Below are 22473 nucleotides of genomic sequence, written 5' to 3'. Positions count from 1 at the left end.
GTCGCGGTTTTATAGTTGAGCAATGCCGAGGGCACAGAATAACTTGGATAATTTTGTTATTAGAGAATTTTAGAAATATTTGACCTTTGACCTTCACAGACTTTGTATTGTTGCGGTGTTTTTCAATCAGCACACTTGTTCAGGAGGCTGTGCACTGATCAGGTCAGCAGCTGTTTTAAGTGCTGCCTCAGTCTCAAAATTCTTCCAATGCACTAAATCGTTCACACCCTGAAAAGTCTTAGTATGCACTCTTAACAGAAGTTCGGAGTGCGAAATATGAATCACATGACCTAAATCAACAAACAAGACACATTTTTCTAAATGGAAACTGTTATTTATTTATTTTTATCATGGGCTGAGAGCCGTGAAAGTGGAATGAGGCTGGTGGCCTGAGTGTTAACGACTGTCACCTTTCTGCACCACCAGTCTCAAGTCTCACAGAGAAGCTCTGGAAAGTAAAAAGGAGGAGATATAGCAGTGGAAGACGAGGAAAGACCAGGGGCCTCATGTACGTAGACTTGCGTGGAAATCTTACTAAAACATTGCGTACGCACAAAGCTGTAAATGTGCGTACGCAGAAAAAAATTCAGATGTATGAAACACTGCGTACGCCGAATCTCACGCATATTCTTTTGTACATCTGAATGAACGTGAAACTGAGCGCAACATGCACGAGCACAAAACCCCTCCCTGCCTCCTCCCCCGTATGAATATGCTAATGACTATGCTAATGGCAAAACCCAACGAAAAAGCAACGGCAAAATCAAGCAAAAAGAGAAACTTTGAACAGAATGTGAATTGGATATGCTGCTTTCGGAGGTAGACCGGAGAAAAGCGGTGTTATTTGCAAGTTTGTTCTCCGGAATTAACAACAAAAGAAAAAAATAGAGTGGGAGAGTTTAGCTGATACGGTTAACACAGTTGGGTCTGAACATCGCACTGAGTGCATTTAAAACAGAAATAGTGTGGTTTATAACTGAAAAATGTTGCAGTACTCTTAGCAGTCTCAGTGGCGCACCTCATAAGAAGCATGTGATCATGTACTGACATGTTTGAGCATTAACTCGGTTCGAATCCAGCGTCCAATGAATTCTTTCTTTTTTTCCCCGCTACATATCAGATTTTGCCCACTATTTATCACGAGAAAGACAAGTAGGAATCATCAATAAGTTTGTGCATCATATTTTATTTGCACATTTATTGAATGGAAATGTTTCTGATTCACGCATGCAAATTCATCTTCAGATAGTGTCTTTATAGCAATGTGCGTGCGGTAGATCGCTCAGATTACATTGGAAAAAACAGGCGACCGCTGCAAATTGTGCTTTAATGTTTAGCTGGTCAACTGTATGGTATGGAAATCTTACATACCTACTATATGAACCCGTCTCATACAGCTGCCATTGCAAGGATCAGACACTTTGTAGAGAAGAATTTAACACAACTGCCTCTAGGAGTCGCCAATGGAAATAAAACAGACACGCACAAAAAATGTTCCCACGTTCAGTTCATTGTTAGTAAATCCAAACGTGAGCGATTCTGAGCGTGAAACCTGGCGTACGCAAAGTTTTTGTGCGTACGCAGCGTTGATACATGAGGCCCCAGGCCTTTAGTTTATGTTTTGTTTTCAGTTTGGTGGTAGTGGCCATGAGGGTCTGCTGCTGCCTGTTTGTTTTATGTTTATTCACTAAAGTTTATTAAAGTTTGTCATTTTTCCACCACTTTCTTCCCGATGCATCAGGAAGAAACTCAGCTCATATATATATATATATATATATATATATATATATATATATATATATATATATATATATATATATATGTGTGTGTGTGTGTGTGTGTGTGTGTGTGTGTGTGTGTCCTCACAACGTGTCCTAATAACACGTGACACAATAAGAATCCAGTGACAAGCAATTTGGCTGTCTGCACCAAAAGTGACGTGACATGACAGAAGTGAAGTAAAGGTTTTTAATCGAAATAATTCATTCATTCATTCATTCAGTTTCTTGTCGGCTTAGTCCCTTTATTAAACCTGGGGTCGCCACAGCGAAATGAACCGCCAACTTATCTCTGGGAAACATCCACACACACATTCACACACACACTCATGCACTACGGACAATTCAGCCTACCCAATTCACCTGTACCGCATGTCTTTGGACTGAGCCAACTGAGCCGAGGCTTGAACCAGCAACCCAGCAACCTTCTTACTGTGAGGCGACAGCACTACCTACTGCGCCACTGCTTCGCCGAATTAATACATATTTGACCTTTTTAACATTATTATTAGGTAACTTGATTTGTTTTTTGCACTGAATCACAGTTCTTTCAAGACTTTAATTTTCAAACCATCCTCTAGTAATTTTATTTTTTTAAGATCTGAGGTGAACTGTCCTGCTGCTTTGAGTAGTATCAGATTAAATGGCAAGTAAATTGGCATTTCACCCACTGGTAGCATTTAACACTGAATAGAGCACATAATCTGTACCTGAGGGCAACTTTGTTATAGTAAAATATGTTGTTGTTCTGCTGCAAAGTCACGAAAAAAAAAAAAAATGCGCATTACTGTCGCATATGGTTAGAACCAAATTCCTTTAAACATAGAAAAGATTTGATTGCGGGTCTTGGTGTAGTTAGGATTCTGTGTCAGAAGAAAAAGACAAAATGTTATGAACACACTGTGGCTTTCGGGGGTGTGTGACAGTTCTGGAAGGTAATAATACTGAACCACTTTGATGATGGACTTTGGCTAAGGAATTTTAGATTGACCCAAACAACATTTCAGATGTTTTACAGTGTGGTTGGTCTGCTGGTTTGTCATTTCATGCTGTCATATCGCACTTATTTTCATCACATGATGTGTTACGACTTTTTTAATGCGTATGCTCAATGATGTAGTTCATGCTTTTTTTCAGGTATAAAGTTTACTCAATTGTGTGCATGTAGTTTTTGTGCATTTTTGCTAAATGGAATTATATCCACTGTTGAGATTTCTTGTGAAATTTTCTTAGAGGATAGAACATTATTAGAGGATGTGTAAGCCTTTTTTTCTTATGTGTTTGTTTTTGTATCCAGTAACATGAAGTGATGAATTTTTATGTAAACCTTACATGGCGCCTCATACTTGCGAATTCTCTCATAATAAACAAAAAAGAGCAGATTTGATGGTTCAGAATTGATTCTCTATTATAAAGAACACAGACAATCATTTTAATTATTATGCACTTTGATCTTACAACTTTGCAGACCTTCACAAACAGCTACATTACACACTGCATTAAAGGCGATATGTGAAAAAGCATAATGGGGCACTTACAATGTACTGCTGAATGTGGCAGCATTGGGGATTCGTGTGCTTTTGAGAATTGCTGTGTAAAGCAAAAATACAAGGTAAAGTGCATAACTTGGAAATTGTAGTATTAGTATTATTATTGTTCTATTTACAACTCTTATATTTATATTTGATAACAAAATAGGAAAATATATATTTTATATTTATTTGTATTATTTAAAAAAAAAATTTCAAACACATTTTTCCAAAATTAAATTATTACCTGTATTTATTTTGACATTGATCTAAATTATTGGTTGATTTGTGTGCTTTTGTCAATTGATAAAATTGACAAAAATGAATAACTTGGAAATTGTAATATTTTTGTTATATTAAACATTTTAATCATATTTATATATTTTTTTAAAACATAGAAAATCTATATATAATAATAATTCAATTAAACATTTTCCAAAACATTTATTTTCCTTAAAATATTATCTGCAATTATTAAAACACTAAATAAAATGTTGGTTGATTTGTGTACTTTATGCCAATTTCAAAAATATTGCCTCTAATGACATAAAAATAAATAAATTAATAAAAAATAATGGTTTGATTTGTGTCAATTGTCAACTGCAATAAAAAAAGAGATAAAATAAATGCATCACATAAATAATTATGTTAATATTATTGTTAAATTAACAATTCTATTGATAATTATATTTTATTAAAACATAAGACGTTTATATATATATATACATATATATATATATATATATATATATATATATATATATATATATATATTTATATATTTATATATATATATTAGTGCTGTCCATCGATTAAAAAAAATTAACTAATTAATCGCACCTTTTTAAAAAAATTATCGCGATTAATCACGATTAATCGCATTTAAAATACTGAAACTTGTAATTTTGGCTATTTAAATGTAAAATTAATGTAAACACAAGACAAAAAATATTTAAATTCAAAATATAATTGTTTAATAGAATTTTTGTTTAACTTGTAACACAGATTTTTTCATGTAAACAACATGCCCACAATAAACCATCAAGATCCTGGCTTGACAGCCATATTTATTACAGAAATTAAAACACAGGCATGTTAATGACATTTAAATTTCAAAACAATCAATGCCAATAAAGAAAACATTGATTTCCATGTTGGATTCTAAGTGGACTGCAAAAAAATGCCAAAATACAGGAATTGCAGATATGGAAAATGAAAAATTATAATAATAAACTATAGAATACAAACTGTTGCACTCATTGTAAAGTTTTATTGCTGTGAGTTGAGAACATTAATTATAGAGTAGAAACAATTTTGCTTAATCCTCCTTTACATTCATCCAGTTGCTAAGACTTGGAGTATCCCGCAAGTGCACAGAGACTCCCAAATGCCCGCAAATGAATAATAATTTCTTGCAAACCAGTCGTTAAATACATTGCACACCCCTCTCGCCCCTACTCAGATACGTCGCTCACTCCACCCCTGACACCCCTCAACGGACCTGACACAGACAGACACACACACACAACGCGCTGCAGACGTTTTGGCCCCAACGGCCTTCCATACTGGAGCGACTCATATTCAACACGCATGATCACGTTCATCAAATTTGCTTAAACTAAGCGTTCTAAAGTATTACTGTATTTCACAAGGATTCAGACACAAAAACATGAAGCATACGCTTTCGTTGCATTTAATGAGGAAACACGCTAAACTTGGAAGGCTCATGCTGATAGGCAGAGTAATGCCCTGTCTTTGGCAGCTCGCGACTTCACCAGACGTTCTGAGTACATTTACATAAGACACCAATACTCAGATTTTAATATGATTAAGATAATACTCTTATTAAAATTCTACCGTGTAGACTTAAAAGGAACCTTACCTTAAAGGAACACCAAGTCACGAAATGCGGAGGATTTTCTTTCTGTTCGCCATGCGGTATCAACTTACAACAGAAGTCGAAAGTTAAAAATTAAACACCTGAAATTGCATGAAACTTCGGAGAGCCTGGTGATGCGAGTGGTGATGCTTCCTTGGTCTTATCCACATTTATTGCATGTTGAACACACGTCCACCACAACAGGAAGTAAAAAAACCTGCAACTTCGTTAATTGCGTTAAATTTTTTTTAACACGTTAATTATTTAAAATTAATCGCATGCGTTAACGCGTTAATTTTGACAGCGCTAATATATATATATATATATATATATATATATATATATATATATATATATATATATATATATATATATATATACTATATTTATTTTTATTACAACATTTTCCGAGACAAGTTTTTTATACCTGTTTTAAAAAGATAAAACAAATTCACTAATAAAAATATTGCTTGATTTGAGTTATTTTTTAAAATTGCAATGAAAAATTAAAGTAACAAAATAATACCAATAACTTGCACATTGTAATATTATTAATAATATTGTCATATTACATTTATATTCAATATTTGTTTGTATTCAAACATTTTTCGACTCGTTTTACCTGAAATGAGTTAAAAACTAATTAAAAAAATAAAATGTTGCTTGATTTGTTTTCTTTTGTCAATTACATTGCAAAAAAATCAAATATACAAATTAAAATGTAACTTGCAAATTCTAATGTTATAATTTATATTGTTATATTAACAAATAAAAATTATTATTTAGATTTTATTAAAATGTAGCAAATATATATTAGATGATAATTTTGTATTAAAATATAAAAAAAAGAAAAATGTCATGTTTTTTGTCAATTGTAATGGAAATAACTTGCACATTATAATATTATTAATATTTTTTGCAAGTACAATAATATCGCAATAGTAATATTGTCATATTACCATTTATATTTAATATTTAATTTTATTAAAACATTTTTACATTTTTAAAATTTTTTATGACAAGTTAAAAAATAAATAAATTAACACAAAATATTGGTTGATTTGTGTTGTTTTGTCAATTAAAATGTTAAACAATTAAACAAAATAAAAAAAATAAATTGGAAATTATATTGATATTAATATATTGTACTGTGTTACCAGTTCTAGTAATATGTATGTTTTATTAAAAAAAAAAAACAAAGCAACTATATATTCAATTTTTATTGAAATTAAAACATTGTGTTTTATTTTTCAAAAACATGACCTGTGATGACATAAATAAATAAATAAATAAATAAATAAATAAATAAATAAATAAATAAATAAATAAATAAATAAATAAATAAATATAATAAGAAAAAGACTTTCAGTTCAAAGCCTAACATGAGTCTAGCAGTTGATTTGTCAAACCACAGCCCGACTGATGGTGATAGTACAGGACTCCATTACAAACCAGCCGCCAGTAATCCCTGCTGTTTTTCCACATTACGCGACCGCTGAGATTCACAAAGCCTCAAAGATGACAGAATATACACACAGGTTCTTTGCCTCTCGAAGTGGTTTAGCATCAGCTTTTCCCATCCATGCACCTTACTATACTGTATAATGTGTAGGGTTTGTGGCTTCGGCAGACGCACTGGTGACAGGAAGACGGCCCGTTTATCTTTTAGGCTTTAATCCAGAGCTCTCAGACTCATAGCACTTGATCAGCACATCCACTTTGTGTTAAAGAGTGTGAGTTTGAACCCTGGTCTTAACAAGCTGCTGAAAAGTGGATGATGGTTGGATGCTGTGTAATAAAGGAGCACATCCACACTTACAGCTGAAGTCTGTGGCCATGAGCAGTGGCTCGATAACACTAATTTGATCTCACCACTGTCGTAAATCTTGTTTTGCAGCTAAAAAAACCCCAAAGCAGTCATGGTTTTCCAGGGATTTGTTCATTTATTATGACCATTTGTGGCATTTGCATTTAAATAATTCATTACATAATAATAATTTTTTGTATTAATTTATGACTGACCAATATGATCAGTAAGTTATTTTATTTTATTTTATTTATATTATTTTCTTACCTCTGTTGTTAATCTTGTTTTGCACTTTCTAAAACCAGGTAGTTTTTAACACTGCAGGTGTAAATACTTAAAGTTTTTTTTTTGTTATTATTATTAGGGGCCAAGCACCGAAGTGTATGTTCCTGTTGTATTCATTCTGGTTTGTTCTATTTTTCTTCTGGCTTCTTCTTCTTCTTCTTCTTCTTCTTCTTCTTCTTCCACTCTGGGAGTCTATGGCAGCCCTATTAACCATTTGCGGCATTTGCGCAAACTTTGGCACACTGATGGAGGACAGTCTGATCTTCAACCACAACAAATTTGGACTCTCTAACTCAAACTCTCTAGCACCACCAATTGTCCAAAGTTTCACTTATGTTTGTGTTGATAACTTTTAAACAGAATGGTCTACAATCACAAATTTTTCCTCTGAATCCTTGGCTTAAGCTGATTCAAACGCACCCTATGACATCATTCTCCGTCATCAAAATTCTTTCTCTATTTTTTAGTTTTTTTTCATAAAACCTGTTTGAGCAAACTCGTCCTAGGCTGTTTTTCCTATTTTCACCAAAATTGAACCACTAGATCTACAGACCATGCAGACCAAAAGCTATTGAATTCAAGTTGATTAGACAAACCATTTTTGATTAACTTGCAAACAAATGTAACATAAAGCTTGCGAAAATTGACTTACGGTGTTATCTCCGTAACACATTGACATATTCACACCAAGCAAGGGCTGTTTCTCATTATGTGTTCTTGTCTGTACTTGTTTTCTTGTATCCTCGTGAAACGTTATCACCCGTCGCCGAAGTACTAACCAATTCAAAGTTCACATCTTGCCAAGTACATATAAAACTGGATTGCATCTGTCCATTGTTGTTAATACATGCTATTTAATACATTTTGATCATATCTAATGGACAGTTTTATGTCTTATAAATCTATTATTTGTTCTCTGGTGTATTATTTTGCCAGTGTTATTTTGTTACCTTTTATGATTGTCTTTAATTATGTTACCATGTTGTACAAGGTATGTCTTTGTTTACCAAATTGCTTAACGTTATCTTCATTTCTTATTGTGTACTTCTTGTACTTTATACTTGTTTAATGACCATTGTAGTTTTTTAAATATAAAAAAAAACATGAGTCTGTGTATAATAACCCATTTCACTTCACGTTAATAGTGATTTATATTTACATTTTCTTAAATCAAAAATATAGATTTATAATAGTAGTATAATGTTAATTATAAGGCCAAGCTTTATATAATTAAATCATTGTATTGTTAGTGTACAGTGAAACCGATGAATCCATGGTGAGGCAAGTGACGTTATAAAGTACACTGCCGTTCCATTTGAAGAAGTACCCGACTTGTGTCCTCACGTCCTCGGTAGTTTGTTCTTCCAAGTCGGAACTTGGCAAGTCTAAACTTCAGGGGATGCAGGTCCGAACTTTGCGTGCTTGGTATTGAGAAACAGCCACAGTGTGTGTTATTTCAACCATGTTTTGAAGTTAGCCGCAGCGTTTCGGCGCACTGCCCCCTAGTGGTCTGGAAATACAAATTTTTTTTTTTTTTCCTTTTTTCTTATAACTTTTCAACCCTTTCTCCAACATTTATAAAGTTTGTCTCTTTACATCAAGCGGAGCATGCCGAGTCAAATATTGTCTGATTTTCCCAGGTCAGCCTTTATAGCCGTCTGCCTTTTTGAATGATGTCAAAAATTGCTACATTTTACGGACGCATTGGCTAAATGTTAAAATAGTCAGTATGTGTCTTCGGGAATGTGCCCTAAAGGTGCTTAAAAAGTTTGGTCAAATGTTATAACGGTATTTCAAAAAATTTGACTAGTTTTGCCTATTGTTATAAAACTTGCCCTGATTTATTCATTGGGTTGTCCTGAGAAAATGATGTCTTAATTAACTGAACTTCCTGTCCACCACCTGGCTTTAAGTCAAAAACCTACTTTTTCAAACTTTTCCTACATCGTTTGGCTGATTTGCACCAAATTTGATCATCTTCAGACTGTGCTGACAAAAAGTTATGGACGTTTACTGCACCGACAAATGTGATGGTATGATGATGTATGCCGTATGCGGCCTGCGAGACCATTTAATTTGGCCCCTTCCGTCAATTCAAAATCACCCCTCGGGAAAAAAATACAAATAAATTTCTGTTATAGAAAGTGACAGTTGTACACATTTGTTGCTTTGCAAAGCTCAGTTTCACATGAAAATGACTTAAAGCATGTGCTGTAATGTAGCATTTGCAGCACGGGATGTGCATCATTCATTGATGTACGTTCGAATCATTCATATTTTTAATAGTGTGAACGAGATCGCATGGCATGCTTCTGTGTGTGCGCACGCGCTTGGCCTCAGAGACGAGCAGAGCACACACATCTAACGCCATCTCAATGTGATTGCTTTAATGGTCAAAAACATGCACATTTGTGTCAGAGCGTGGTGTTTAGTGATTATTCATATTAACCCTTATTTGTGTAAAAAACAAACAAGTTGAGAATCAAAATACATGCAAAAGAGAAACTTTATCAGAGCCGTACTATTCTTAAAGTGACAGTGCGCTCACTAAAGGACTTTTGTAGCTGAAGTTTTTTTTTCTCACAGTAAAGATGCTTAAAGCACAGTTTGTTTCTTATTTTTATTCTATTGTATTTATTTCCTTTGCCTTATTTACAGGGAGGAAAATAACTACATATATAAAATCTGATTTATTTGCCCTTGTCTATTATTTAAACATAACAGATTGAATAACTCATTTCTAATAACTGACTTTATTTATCTTTGCTATGATGACAACACATAATATTTTACTAGATATTTTTCAAGACACTTCTATACAGCTTAAAGTGACATTCAAAGGCTTAATTAGTGTAATTAGGCAAGTCATTGTTTAACAGTAGTTTCTTCTGCAGACAATCAAAAACATATATTGCTTAAGGGGGTTAATAATATTGACCTTAAAATAGGTTTCAAAATATTAAAACCTGTTTTTATTTTAGCCGAAATAAAACAAAGAAGCCTTTCTCCAGAAGAAAAAATATAAATATTACAGGAGATACTGTGAAAAAATCCTCTGTTAAACATCATTTGGGAAATATTTATATAAAAAATAATTCACAGAAGGGCGAATAATTTTGACTTCAACTGATAATCGTTTTGAATAATCGTGATTACAATTATGACCAAAATAATCGTGATTATGATTATATTTTTCCCATAATCGAGCAGCCCTATAATTTAGCATGGCCCCTAAACGATGTTACAAAAATGAAAATGGCCCTTGATAGAAAAAAGGTTCCCCACCCCTGATATAGACCAAAGGTTATGGCATTCATGTTGATTGACAAACTTGATGTAATGCTGCCAGATGACATTACAAGCCGAATCACTGCAATGGTTTGAAGTATTGAAACCAAATTTAATGTCAGTGATTTAGACCTGACATTGACCAAAATACAGCAGTTTGAGCCACCTACTGGGTAAAATTGAAAAACATTTAAATTCAACTAATGGAAATCATACAAAAAAAAATCTAATTACTTTTCGATATCTTTGTCTATTGTCATGAGACTGGTCTTGCGGATTACTTGTATCATTTATTGTGAACATTGATATAATATATTCCCTTATCATTGTGTGCTGTCATAATACAGTGTGAGCAATTCATTAGCATACAGAGCATTGCTTTCGAGATACTGTGATATCCTACACTCATCGATCTTTATGGCGCTTTTTCAAGTCGAACACACCTTACAGTATGTCTTTCTGTCATTTGACTCTTTGTTCAAATGTAGTCTTCTCATTATTTGTTCATAGTCATTTAGCTAGTTTTCATTGGTTAGGTTGTGTCTTGTGTCCTGTAAAGTTGAGCATATGAGGAAAAAATAGTGGCTTTACATTTTTGTTTATCAATTACAATTCAGAGACGTTTCGTGTGACGATTTAATCCATGTAATCCTCCATTGAACTGCTCGAGCTTATAAGTTTCAGCTTTTCTCCCTCTCTTCAACTCATCCCTTCCACCAATGTTATTCTGTAGATCTATATTCGCCTTCCAAGCACAGGTAGACCCCCTGGGGGTTTATCACAGCACAGTAAATACTCATCAAGCCCCCTTATTGTGGCCAAATGTATCATCTCATTGTCTTAAAGATTGCCTTGCTACAGGGAATTTAAATTCAGTAGCCTACATACTGTGTTATAAAAACACAACGTCATCTGTTTGCCTAAAATAAAACTCATAATTATTTTTACAAAACCAGCTAACGTCTTCAAAATATAAACAGTTTCACAAACCTGGATATGTACGTCATGATGTAAGTCATTTTACACACACACACACACACACACACACACACACACACACACACACACACACACACACACACACACACACACACACACACACACACAAAACAACTGGGCTATTTTTTTCCATGAATGAGGCCTATTGATCATTAAATCAAGTGACCAAATAGCAAGACCACAGTGAGTGTCCTTAGGTCTTTTTCTGAATTAAAAGGATAAGCTAAAAAGGAAAAAAAGAAAAAAAAATTAACTTGAGATTTATTGTGTAGCAATCAAAAAAGTTCTTTTTAACTTTTTGTCTCGTCTTTATTCACTTTTCTCTCAAATTCTTCATCCTTCTGTTCCTCGCTCATTACACTGATGCATATTCAGACAGACACTCGCACACTTCTGTATTTGTGGTCTCTTTTGGCTTATTTTGCTATTTCTTTCTGCTTTTACTCCTTTTTTTTAATTGTTATCACTAATCTTAAATGATTTTTTCCAGTTCTTTCGTCTTTATTTTGAGGTCATTCATTAGATCTTTCATTAGGCTTCATCATCTTTTGGTGCTTCCGTCTTGTGGATTATTAAATTTCATTTACATTATTTCTGTCAGTTTTCATTGTGTTTGTCTTGACTGGACGACTCTATGTAAACCTCTGATTTTATGTCGCCACCGTCAATTGTATTTGTCGCATGTTGATATTTCTCAGTTTTATCTTGGCTTCTTTCTCTCTCTCACACACACACACACACACACACACACACACACACACACACACACACACACACACACACACACACACTTCTCAGTTCATGTCTTTATTGTCAGAGGTGGGTCATTACATTCCTTTTGTCTAAAGATTAACTTTCTTGTTTTGACAGAAAAGTAAATGTTCTGATCGCTTCACCTCGCTTTTTACCTCCCGTTCTTTTAAAGTTTGTTTCCGGGATCTGGCTGTTACAGTACACAGGGGCCTCTGGAGAAAACGCTGGGAAGATGTGACTCAAATGACGGTCATCAACATGCTTTTTCACATGGGATAATCTGGCACTAAGACAATTCCCGCTCAGAAAATCCCTGCGACTGCCAGCCACAGTAAAACAAAACCTGACATGGAACAGTATTAATGGCTTTAATGAAAACCATCTTTGCTTTTTTTCCCTACTGTGGATTAGCCGAACATTCTGTGGCTGGGAAATCCAGGGACGAGAGCCAGTTGTGAACAATCAAGAGAATTAGGAGAAAAAGAAATCAGTAGGAAAATGTGGATCACCACTGCAAAATGGTATGTGGGTCAAAGTCACATTTTCCTTAATTATTTAGGTTTCATGCTTATTACTTTTGGTATGGCTTGTTCTGCTTCCTGACCTTACCTTTGACCTATTTTAGTTTTGAAAAGACAGTAATAACTGTTTCTGCAGATGTCAAATGCAGTTAAGTCTCAGACAACACACCCACCCTTTGCTTTCACACTGTCTGATGCATATGGCATGATCACATGCTAAAATAGTTAGATCATTCTCAGAATTCCAAGGTCTGTTATGACAGTTGATTTGCACAAATGATAAGGTGTAATGTCCAGGGGTGGACTTAGTGATTTGGGACCCCTAAGCAATTTCAGGTATGGGGCCCTAACATTTTTGAAAAATAAATTGCACATTAAAAAGTAAAAGCAATAAATTCACAAATAAAAGAAACAAATTCACAAACTATTTACAGCAGGGGTGTCAAAAACAGGGCCCTGAAGGGTCGGTGTCCTGCAGACTTTAGCTCCAACTTGTCTCAACACACCAGCACAAATGTTTCTAGAAAGCCTAGTAACTAGGGTTGTCGTGATACTATTAATTAATAACCATTAAGTATCATGATACCAAGTAGTATTGCGATACTGTAATTCATAACTCAAATTATAAAGAAAACATTTGTCACAAATACTATATTTTGTGTTATAATCGGTCTACTTGAGTGTAATTCATAATTCCCTTAAGGCCAAAAAGTATTGTTTGCACCCCACTTCTGTAACACCCTTGGCTTGTTTCTGCAGTCCTAATCACCGCTCTCCCTCACCATCCAACAGGCCAACAAAGAGACATAGTCCCTCCAGTGTGTCCTGGGTCTTCCCCGAGGCCTCCTTCTAGTGGGACATGCCTGGAACACCTCCCTAAGTTGGCGTCCAGGAGGCATCCGAAACAGATGCCCGAGCCACATTAACTGACTTCTCTCGATATGGAGGAGCAGTGGCTCTACTCCAAGCTCCTACCGGGTGTCAGAGCTCCTCACCCTATCCATAGTAGTGCGCCCTGCCACCCTTCCAAGGAAACTCATTACAACCGCTTGTATTTGAGATCTTGTCCTTTCGGTCATGACCCAAAGCTCATGACCATAGGTGAGAGTAGAAACATAGATTGATTGGTAAATCGAGAGCCTTTCGGCTCAGCTCCTTTTTTACCACAACGGACCGGTACATCAACCGCATTACTGCTGCCGCCGCCCCAATCCGCCTGTCAATCTCACGTTCCATCTTTCCTTTACTCGTGAACAAAATCCTGGGATACTTAAAATCCTCCACCTGTGGTAAGGACTTTCCTCCAACCTGTAGATGGCAAACCACCTTTTTTCCGGTGGAGCACAATGGTGTCGGACTTGGAGGTGCTGATTTTCATCTCAACCGCGTCACACTCGGCAACAAACCACCCCAATGCATGCTAAAGATCCATGTTCGATGAAGCCAATGGAACAACATAGTCTGTGAATAACAGAGATGAAATCCTGTGGTCCCTGAACCGGGCCCCCTCCAGCCCAAGGCTGCGCCTTGAAATTCTGTCCATAAAATTTAAGAGGCAGCCCTGCCGGAGTCCAACATGCACTGGGAACAGATCTGACTTATTGCCGGCAATACGAACCAGACTCCTACTTTGTTCATATAGGGACAAGAAAGCCCTTAACAAAGCGCCTCTGACCCCATACTCCCACAGCACCCTCCACAGAATGCTATGAGGGACATGATCGAATGCCTTCTCCAAATTCACAAAACACATATGGACTGGTTGAGCATACTCCCATGAACCCTCGAGCACCCTGGTGCGGGTATAGAGCTGGTCCAATGTAACACGGCTCGGACGAAAACCACATTGTTCCTCCTGGATCCTAGATTCAACCTTTGGCCGGATCCTCCTCTCCAGTACTCTGGCATAGACTTTTCCCGGGTGGCTGAGGAGTGAGATCCCCCTACAGTTGGAGCACACCCTTCGGTCCCCCTTCTTAAAAATGGGAACCACCACCCCAGTTGCCCAGTCCAGAGGTACTGTCCCTGACCTCCATGCGATGTTGTAAAGACATGTCAGCCACGACAGCCCCACAACATCCAGAGACCTAAGATACACAGAGTGAATCTCATCCACCCCAGCTAGCTTTGCCACTACTGAGCTTGCAAACTATCTTAGTGACTTCAGCTTGGGGGATGGGTCCACCCCTGCATCCCCAGTCTTTGTTTCCTCACCGAAAGACATGTCGATGGGGTTAAGGAGATCCTCAAAGTATTCCTTCCATCCCCCGACCACATTCTCAGTCGTGGTCAAAATATTTAATTTGATTTTATTATTTTATTTTAATTTATTTTATTTTATTCTATTTGATTTAAGTTAATTTAATTTTTATTAATTAATTCATTGTATTGATTTTTTTAAATTAAGTATTTAATTAATTCATATTAATTTTATTTTATTTTATTCTGTTTTATTTATTTTATTCTATTTTATTCTTATTTTGTTTTTATTTTATTGCACTATATTTTCCTACATATTTACCTATGTACTTACTTATTTACTTATATTTTAAACAGTTTAATATGGTTTTATTAATACTAACTGTGCTGTTCCAAGTTTTCCACACAAATGCACATGGTATGTGAGGGTGAAGAGACTTTCCACATGGTTTCCTGGCGCTATGCATCTCTCTCTGGGGTGTGTCTGCCACGTGCTCCCCCAATGCCAGGGTCAGCGCTCCAGATCAACCCTCAGCAGAGACTTATGTAAGCTGCTCTCTATTTCCAACATTCACTTCCTTAACCACAGGAAGCTTGTGATTCTCCCGAGAAGAGCAGTTTATCATCTTGAAGCATTATTTGTTTTTATATTGTGGTTACATTAACTAGCATATAACATTTCCTGAAATATTAGCTTCATCTTGGATTTAAAGATGATTCACATGGTTTATTAATGGCTCTTTCTTGTAAGAGTATTTTTGTCTGTTGTCTGCATCATACAATACTTACTACACTGGCTTCCGCACAATTCCTTTACATTGTCCTAAGATTAATTGCTTTAAACAACTTTTTTTTTTTTTTTGGATTGACCATAAAACAATTAATTTGTCCAAAAAACCCTCAAGAATTATGTTGATTTAGCTAATTTTAAATGAGTAGTTTGAACAACCAGCATATGCATATATATATATATATTAGTGCTGTCAATCGATTAAAAAATTTTTAACAAATTAATCACACCTTTTTAAAAAAATGTAAAATACTGAAACTTGTAATTTTGGCTATTTAAATGTAAAATGAATGTAAAAGCAAGACAAAAAGATATTTTAATTCAAAATTTAAGTGTTTAATAGAATTTTTGTTTAACTTGTAACACAGATTTCTTCATGTAAACAACATGCCCACAATAAACCATCAAGATCCTGGCTTGACAGCCATATTTATTACAGAAATTAAAACACAGGCATGTTAATGACATTTAAATTTCAAAACAATCAATGCCAATAAAGAAAACATTGATTTCCATGTTGGATTCTAAGTGGACTGCAAAAAAATGCCAAAATACAGGAAATGATAAATACATGGAAAATGAAAAATTATAATAATAAACTATAGAATACAAACTGTTACACTCATTTTAAAGTTTTATTGCTGTGAGTTGAGAACATTAGTTATAGAGTAGAAACAATTTTGCTTAATCCTCCTTTACATTCATCCAGTTGCTAAGCCTAGGAGTATCCCGCAAGTGCACAGAGACTCCCAAATGCCCGCAAATGAATGATAATTTCTCGCAAACCAGTCGTTAAATACTGACACAAAGGGCCTGACACAGACACACACACAGACACACAACGCGCTGCAGATGTTTTGGCCCCAACGGCCTTCCATACTGGAGCGACTCCCCTCAGATTCAACACACGCATCATTACGTTCATCAAATTTGCTTAAACTAAGCGTCCTAAAGTATTACTGTATTTCACAAGGATTCTGACACAACAACGCAAAGCATACGCTTTCATTGCGTTTAATGAGGAAACACGCTAAACTTGGAGGCTCATGCTGAAAGGCAGAGTAATGCCCTGTCTTTGACAGCTCGCGACTTCACTAGAGACGTTCTGAGTACATTCACATAAGACACCAATACTCAGATTTTAATATGATTAAAATAATACTCTTATTAAAATTCTACCGTGTAGCCTTAAAAGGAACCTTACCTTAAAGGAACACCACATCACGAAATGCAGAGGATTTTTTTTCTGTTCGCCATGCAGTATCAACTTACAACAGAAGTCGAAAGTTAAAAATGAAACACCCGAAATTGCATGAAACTTTGGAGAGCCTGGTGATGCGACTAATTGTTTTATACTGAAACTTGCCTTTAAAAAGTGCTTCCTTGGTCTTATCCACATTTTTTGCATGTTGAACACACGTCCACCACAACAGGAAGTAAAAAAAAACTGCCACTGCGTTAATTGCGTTAATTTTTTTTAACGCGTTAATTATTTAAAATTAATCGCATGCGTTAACGCGTTAATTTTGACAGCGCTAATATATATATATATATATATATATATATATATATATATATATATATATATATATATATATATATATATATATATATAAAGAAAGTTGTGCTACAGGTAAAATAAATAAGCTAATTTGGCTGTAGTGCATGTGTATGAGTGTGTTTGGGTTTTTTCTAATACTGGGTTGTGGCTGGAAGGGGCATCCACTGTGTAAAACATATGCTGGAACAGTTGGCCATTCATTCCGCTTTGGTGGCTTTCTTAAATCAAGACTAAGCCGAAGGTAAATAAATGAATGAATATTTATTAGTCTAGTTACTGGTACCGGCCAAAATCTGCATCCCTAAAATGCAAGTTATTTTAATTAGTCGAAGAGTCACCTCAATTACGTAATCGTATATAAATTTTCTGGTGTGGTGTGCTGTTGGTGTATTGAAATATGTATAAATGAATTGTTAGAGAAATCCCCAGCAGTTCCAAAATATGACAAATGAGGCAGATGTGAAAATAATCCTGTAAATGCTTTTACTTTGGTGACCAAATATAAACAGATATAGATAGATATTTTTACCCTGCACTAAAAATCTAATCATCTTTGTATTATACTGTAGCATTATCCCAACATAAATAGTGTGTGTAACTACAGGATAATCTTCTAAATTGACTGCAAATATCCCACAGCTGATGTGTAAAATCCCTTGGTAAAACAGGCTGTTATTCTTTCCGTTGTAATTCAGTAACACTACACCATTTTGGGGTCTATGGAGCAGCATCAAATGCTCTAGAGCCCCGATTCTTGTTAAAACAATCACAGCTACACGTGTCAAAACACAAGGCATTCGTCATTTCCTTCAGTGGAAAATCTTATAATGGCCCCACAGATTTCACAGTCCCGCTGTAGAGTGTAACAGGTTGGAGGTAAACAGCTCTACTGCTATCTGCAGCGAGCGCTGAAGTGCCCTTTCATTGAATCTCATCGGAAACAAACCAGAAAAAATGCCAAGACAAACTGGAAAGGCAAATAAAGCGTGGCGGAGGGCTCTCTGTGTGTTTAGAGTGCTCATTCTTACCAGGTGTCCTCACTCACCTCGTCTAGCCAGAATATCTTATCCGTTCTGAGGTACAGTATGGCACTGTTTATGGCACCTTGTCACTTCATGTGTTTTTTTTCTGATCAGATAGCTATCCAGTTGTGAAGAAGGCAGGTGTAAATGCTGTTAACAAGAATTCGAGATGGATATAAATCTGACCGCTCAGACTAAGGCTGCACAATATATCTTTTCAGCATCAATATTTCAATGTACTAATCTACAATGGTCACATCTCAGAATCTGCAGTGTCATGTTGGGATTAATATAACATGACCTAATCTAATAGGTTGCTATAGTGTGAAAGATTTTATTTTTAATGTATTTTTAAAGCTAATTTACGGCATTTGGGCACAATAAATTATAAAGTTTTCCATTTTGCTAAAGATAAATGCCTTTATTTTTACAATGAAGATTATATAGTGTTAATTTACATTTACTTATTGCACTTCTGAATCTCAATGCTGTTAGACATCACAGAAAACTACATTGCAAGAGTGCACTTTATCAAATGAAATGAATGTAGTTAAATCAAAATTGACTGAGTCCATTCTACTCATTTGAAAAGAGTTTTGAAATCAGTGTTGAAGGTATTGAGTTAATTGAATAACTCATAACTTCAACTTAAATGGAGTAAGTTCACAGTACTCATATAAATTAGTTTTTTTAACTCAAATGGTTTGTAGCAATCACTTTCCTCAAATGGTTTGAGTTGCCTTAACTTATTGGGTTGTACAGTGTATGAAGTGCTCTTTAGTTAATTTTATAATAATAATAATAATGATAAGGGCGACATGGCAGCGCAATAGGTAGTGATGTTGCCTCACAGCAAGAAGGTCACTGGTTCGAGCCTCGGCTGGGTCAGTTGGCGTTTCTGTGTGGAGTTTCCTCTGGGTGCTCCAGTTTCCCCCACAGTCCAAAGACATGTGGTACAGGTGAATTTGGTAGGCTAAATTGTCCATAGTGTATGTGTGGGAATGGGAGTGTATGGATGTTTCCCAGTGATGGGTTTTGGCCGGAAGGGCATCCGCTGCGTAAAAAGCTTATGCTGGATAAGTTGGGGGATCATTCCGCTGTGGTGAGCCCAGATTAATAAAGGGACAAAGCCTAAAAGAAAATGAACGAATGAATGAATAATAATAATAATTTTTTTTTTTTTACGTTTATATAGTGCAGGGGTTCTCAATCTCGGTCCTGGAGGTCCGGTGTCCTGCAGGTTTTAGCTCCAACCCCAATCAGACACACATGGGCTAGCAAATTAGGGTCTTACTAAGCTTTCTTGAAACATCATTGCATCTATGAGGCAAGTTGGAGCTAAAATCTGCAGGACACCAGACCTCCAGGACCGAGTTTGAGAACCCCTGATTTAGCGCTTTTCTGGACTCTCAATTGTTTACACAATTTTGGGGGAAATCCCCTCATCCACCACCTGTGTGTAGCATCCACCTGGATGATTCGGCTGCAGTCATATTGCATGTGAGAGTTGCAGAGAGCTAGCTGCTGACAAATCTTTTACTTTGTTGTAAAATCCGTTATCTTTGTTCCAATGTTATTGTCTGTGCTTTGCTATTTTGTATAGTTTTGTATAATTTTGTAAATTGTATGCAGCTGATTTGAATGTTATCAGTGGTTATCACTGATCGATATGGCCAGTATAGTAGGCTCAGAAGGCTGTATCATCCATCCACATGGTTAATCAGCTATAGATCACATACGGCTGCAGTCGGAAGTTAACAAGAACTATTAATATTATTTATTAAATTTCCCATTAATTGTATTTTATTAACGTCTACCCAAACCCTAAACCCACCCGTCACAGTAATGTAAAAACAGATCGGGATCTGGACTCTATTAGCAGAGCTGATTAACCATGTGGATAGATGAGAACTGCCTTCTGAGCCTACTAGTAGGCAAAAAAGGCCCCTACTAGCCCATATCTATCAGCTGATGACCACTGATAACGTCCATTCAATCGAGTGATAACATTCGAAGCGGGTGATTTTATTCAGATGCAGCACTCTTCTAAAAAATCATCCTATATAATGTAAAATTACAAATTCTTTCCAAATAGAGTTACTCAAGTCATCTTGTGAAGTTATATTCATATTGCAATGTATATGGTAGAAAATCTAAATATTACAAGTCATTGTTTTACAAATATCGTGCAGCCCTTGTTCAGACCACTTCAGATGGAGGACTGGAACACATTCCATATGAAACTGGACGGGTCTAAACGCATCATGTTGTTGAATCCACATATGCAAATTGTGTTCCTCCCAAAATATAAATAAAACAAATAAATAAACATGTGAAAGAGCGTGTTATGGACTATATGACCGTCTGATATAACAGAGCAAATTTATTAAGCAATGATAGCAGTTTGTGATGTTTGTTTCATTTTATTAAATTTTTTATCACTGTAAAATCATCAAATTAAAATGTTAAAATAATGTCAAATGTCAGCGTTAAGAACAGAGACGCAGCTTGCACCTGTATCATTTCTCTGTGAAAATATAGGAAATATTAAATAATAGCAAATAGTTTTTTTGTTCATTCACAAAGGGCACAGAGATTTGACTTTTTGAGAGTAGCTTATACACAAATTAATGTAAATCCTTTTGAGTTTTGCCTGATAAATTGTTCGTATCTGTACGACAGAAATAGATCTTTCATTTAGCCTAATATGAATCGCAGAGCCTGACTGCTGATTGATTACTGGAGTATAAGTGAAGTTCAAAGCCTTTTTATTAACAGGTGAAACAAAGTGGTGTATTTGACACTTTAAGAAAAAAATCGAACCTAAAAAATGTGAAATTGAACAAAATCCAGCCAAAATGAGGTTCGTATGCAGTATACCAGTATATTAGAAAATGGTATACTATCACTCAGATTTAAATCCGTTTAGCAGAGACAAATATACAGTTTGTGGCCATATGTAAAAGGAATCATTTTCACAAATCAAATATCTATCCGATCAGACAAAACACATGAGTTCACCAGGTGTAAACAGCCCCTATTTACTGAAAACAGAAGAGTTTGCGTTTGGCAGAACTACTTGAAAGCGTCACTCATCTGCTGTCTGTCTAGTAAAATTTTACAGGTTACATTATGTGGTGGTACATTCCATCAGTGTTTTACAGTAAGACCTAACCACAGACCTCAGGTGGTGCTCATTTCAGGGTGTAATTGTCGACTGTGCAACTTTCGTTTTTCTCTCTTCCTACACATAATGCTTACTAAAGCATTATTACTACTATTATTACTTAACTTTAGTGTGACATGAATGTGTGGATTATGAAATTATATGAATTATGTGGTTTGTTAAGCAGAATCCTGTTTTTACTTTTCTTGACTGGTGCTATGTTTCCATCCAACTATTTTTATGTGCATTTTGGATACACGCATAAAAAATGGTTGATGGAAGCGCCAATATGCGCATACATTTTGAAAATGTGCATAATTGAGTAGGATAAACGTTTTATTCTATTGGAAAAGATGCACTTAAACTACAATGGAAACACTTTTACCTAAGAAATTCCAGGATGAATATTAAAAAAGTCATGGGATTTTGTTAAAAGAAATCATGTGATAAAAAAGTGTGTGAATGGACAAACCAGCAGGCTGAGCACACTGTAAAACATCTGAAACGTTATTTTGGTCAATCTAAAACGCCTCAACCATTTCAGTATTAGTGTTATCATATTAATAATGACCCCCAGAACTGTCAAGAACATCTGTGCTCTGTGTATCACACAAACGCCACCCAGTAATTTATTAAATAAAGAAAAGATTCATGCAGCTCCTACCTCAGCAAATTCCGTTTTACTTTTTTACTTCCTGACTTTTTTAATCAGGAAGTGAGGATTTTGTTCTCTTTGATTTTGTCGATAGAAACTGTGGAGACTTTATGCAATTTTCCAGTTTTGCAAATAAATTATTTTTAAATCTTTTTATAGAAATGTAACTAATAACACTAATTACACCTGCTGTACAAAGCAAAAAAGCATTTAAATGGGAATATCTCTAAAATAAAGGATA

At 35.4% G+C, this 22473-nt stretch overlaps 1 protein-coding gene across 1 annotated transcript in view; it reads left to right on the top strand.

Moving 5' to 3' along the window:
* piezo1 (piezo type mechanosensitive ion channel component 1 (Er blood group)) overlaps positions 1-22473 on the top strand; it is a 197037-nt gene that overhangs the window by 63389 nt on the left and 111175 nt on the right. The gene's annotated exons all lie outside the window — the stretch shown is intronic.

Source organism: Danio rerio, chromosome 7 (assembly GCF_052040795.2).
Source record: "Danio rerio strain M-AB ecotype USA chromosome 7, GRCz13ab, whole genome shotgun sequence".
Taxonomy (NCBI): Eukaryota; Metazoa; Chordata; class Actinopteri; order Cypriniformes; family Danionidae; genus Danio; species Danio rerio.
This window is presented reverse-complemented; position numbering and strand designations above follow the sequence as displayed.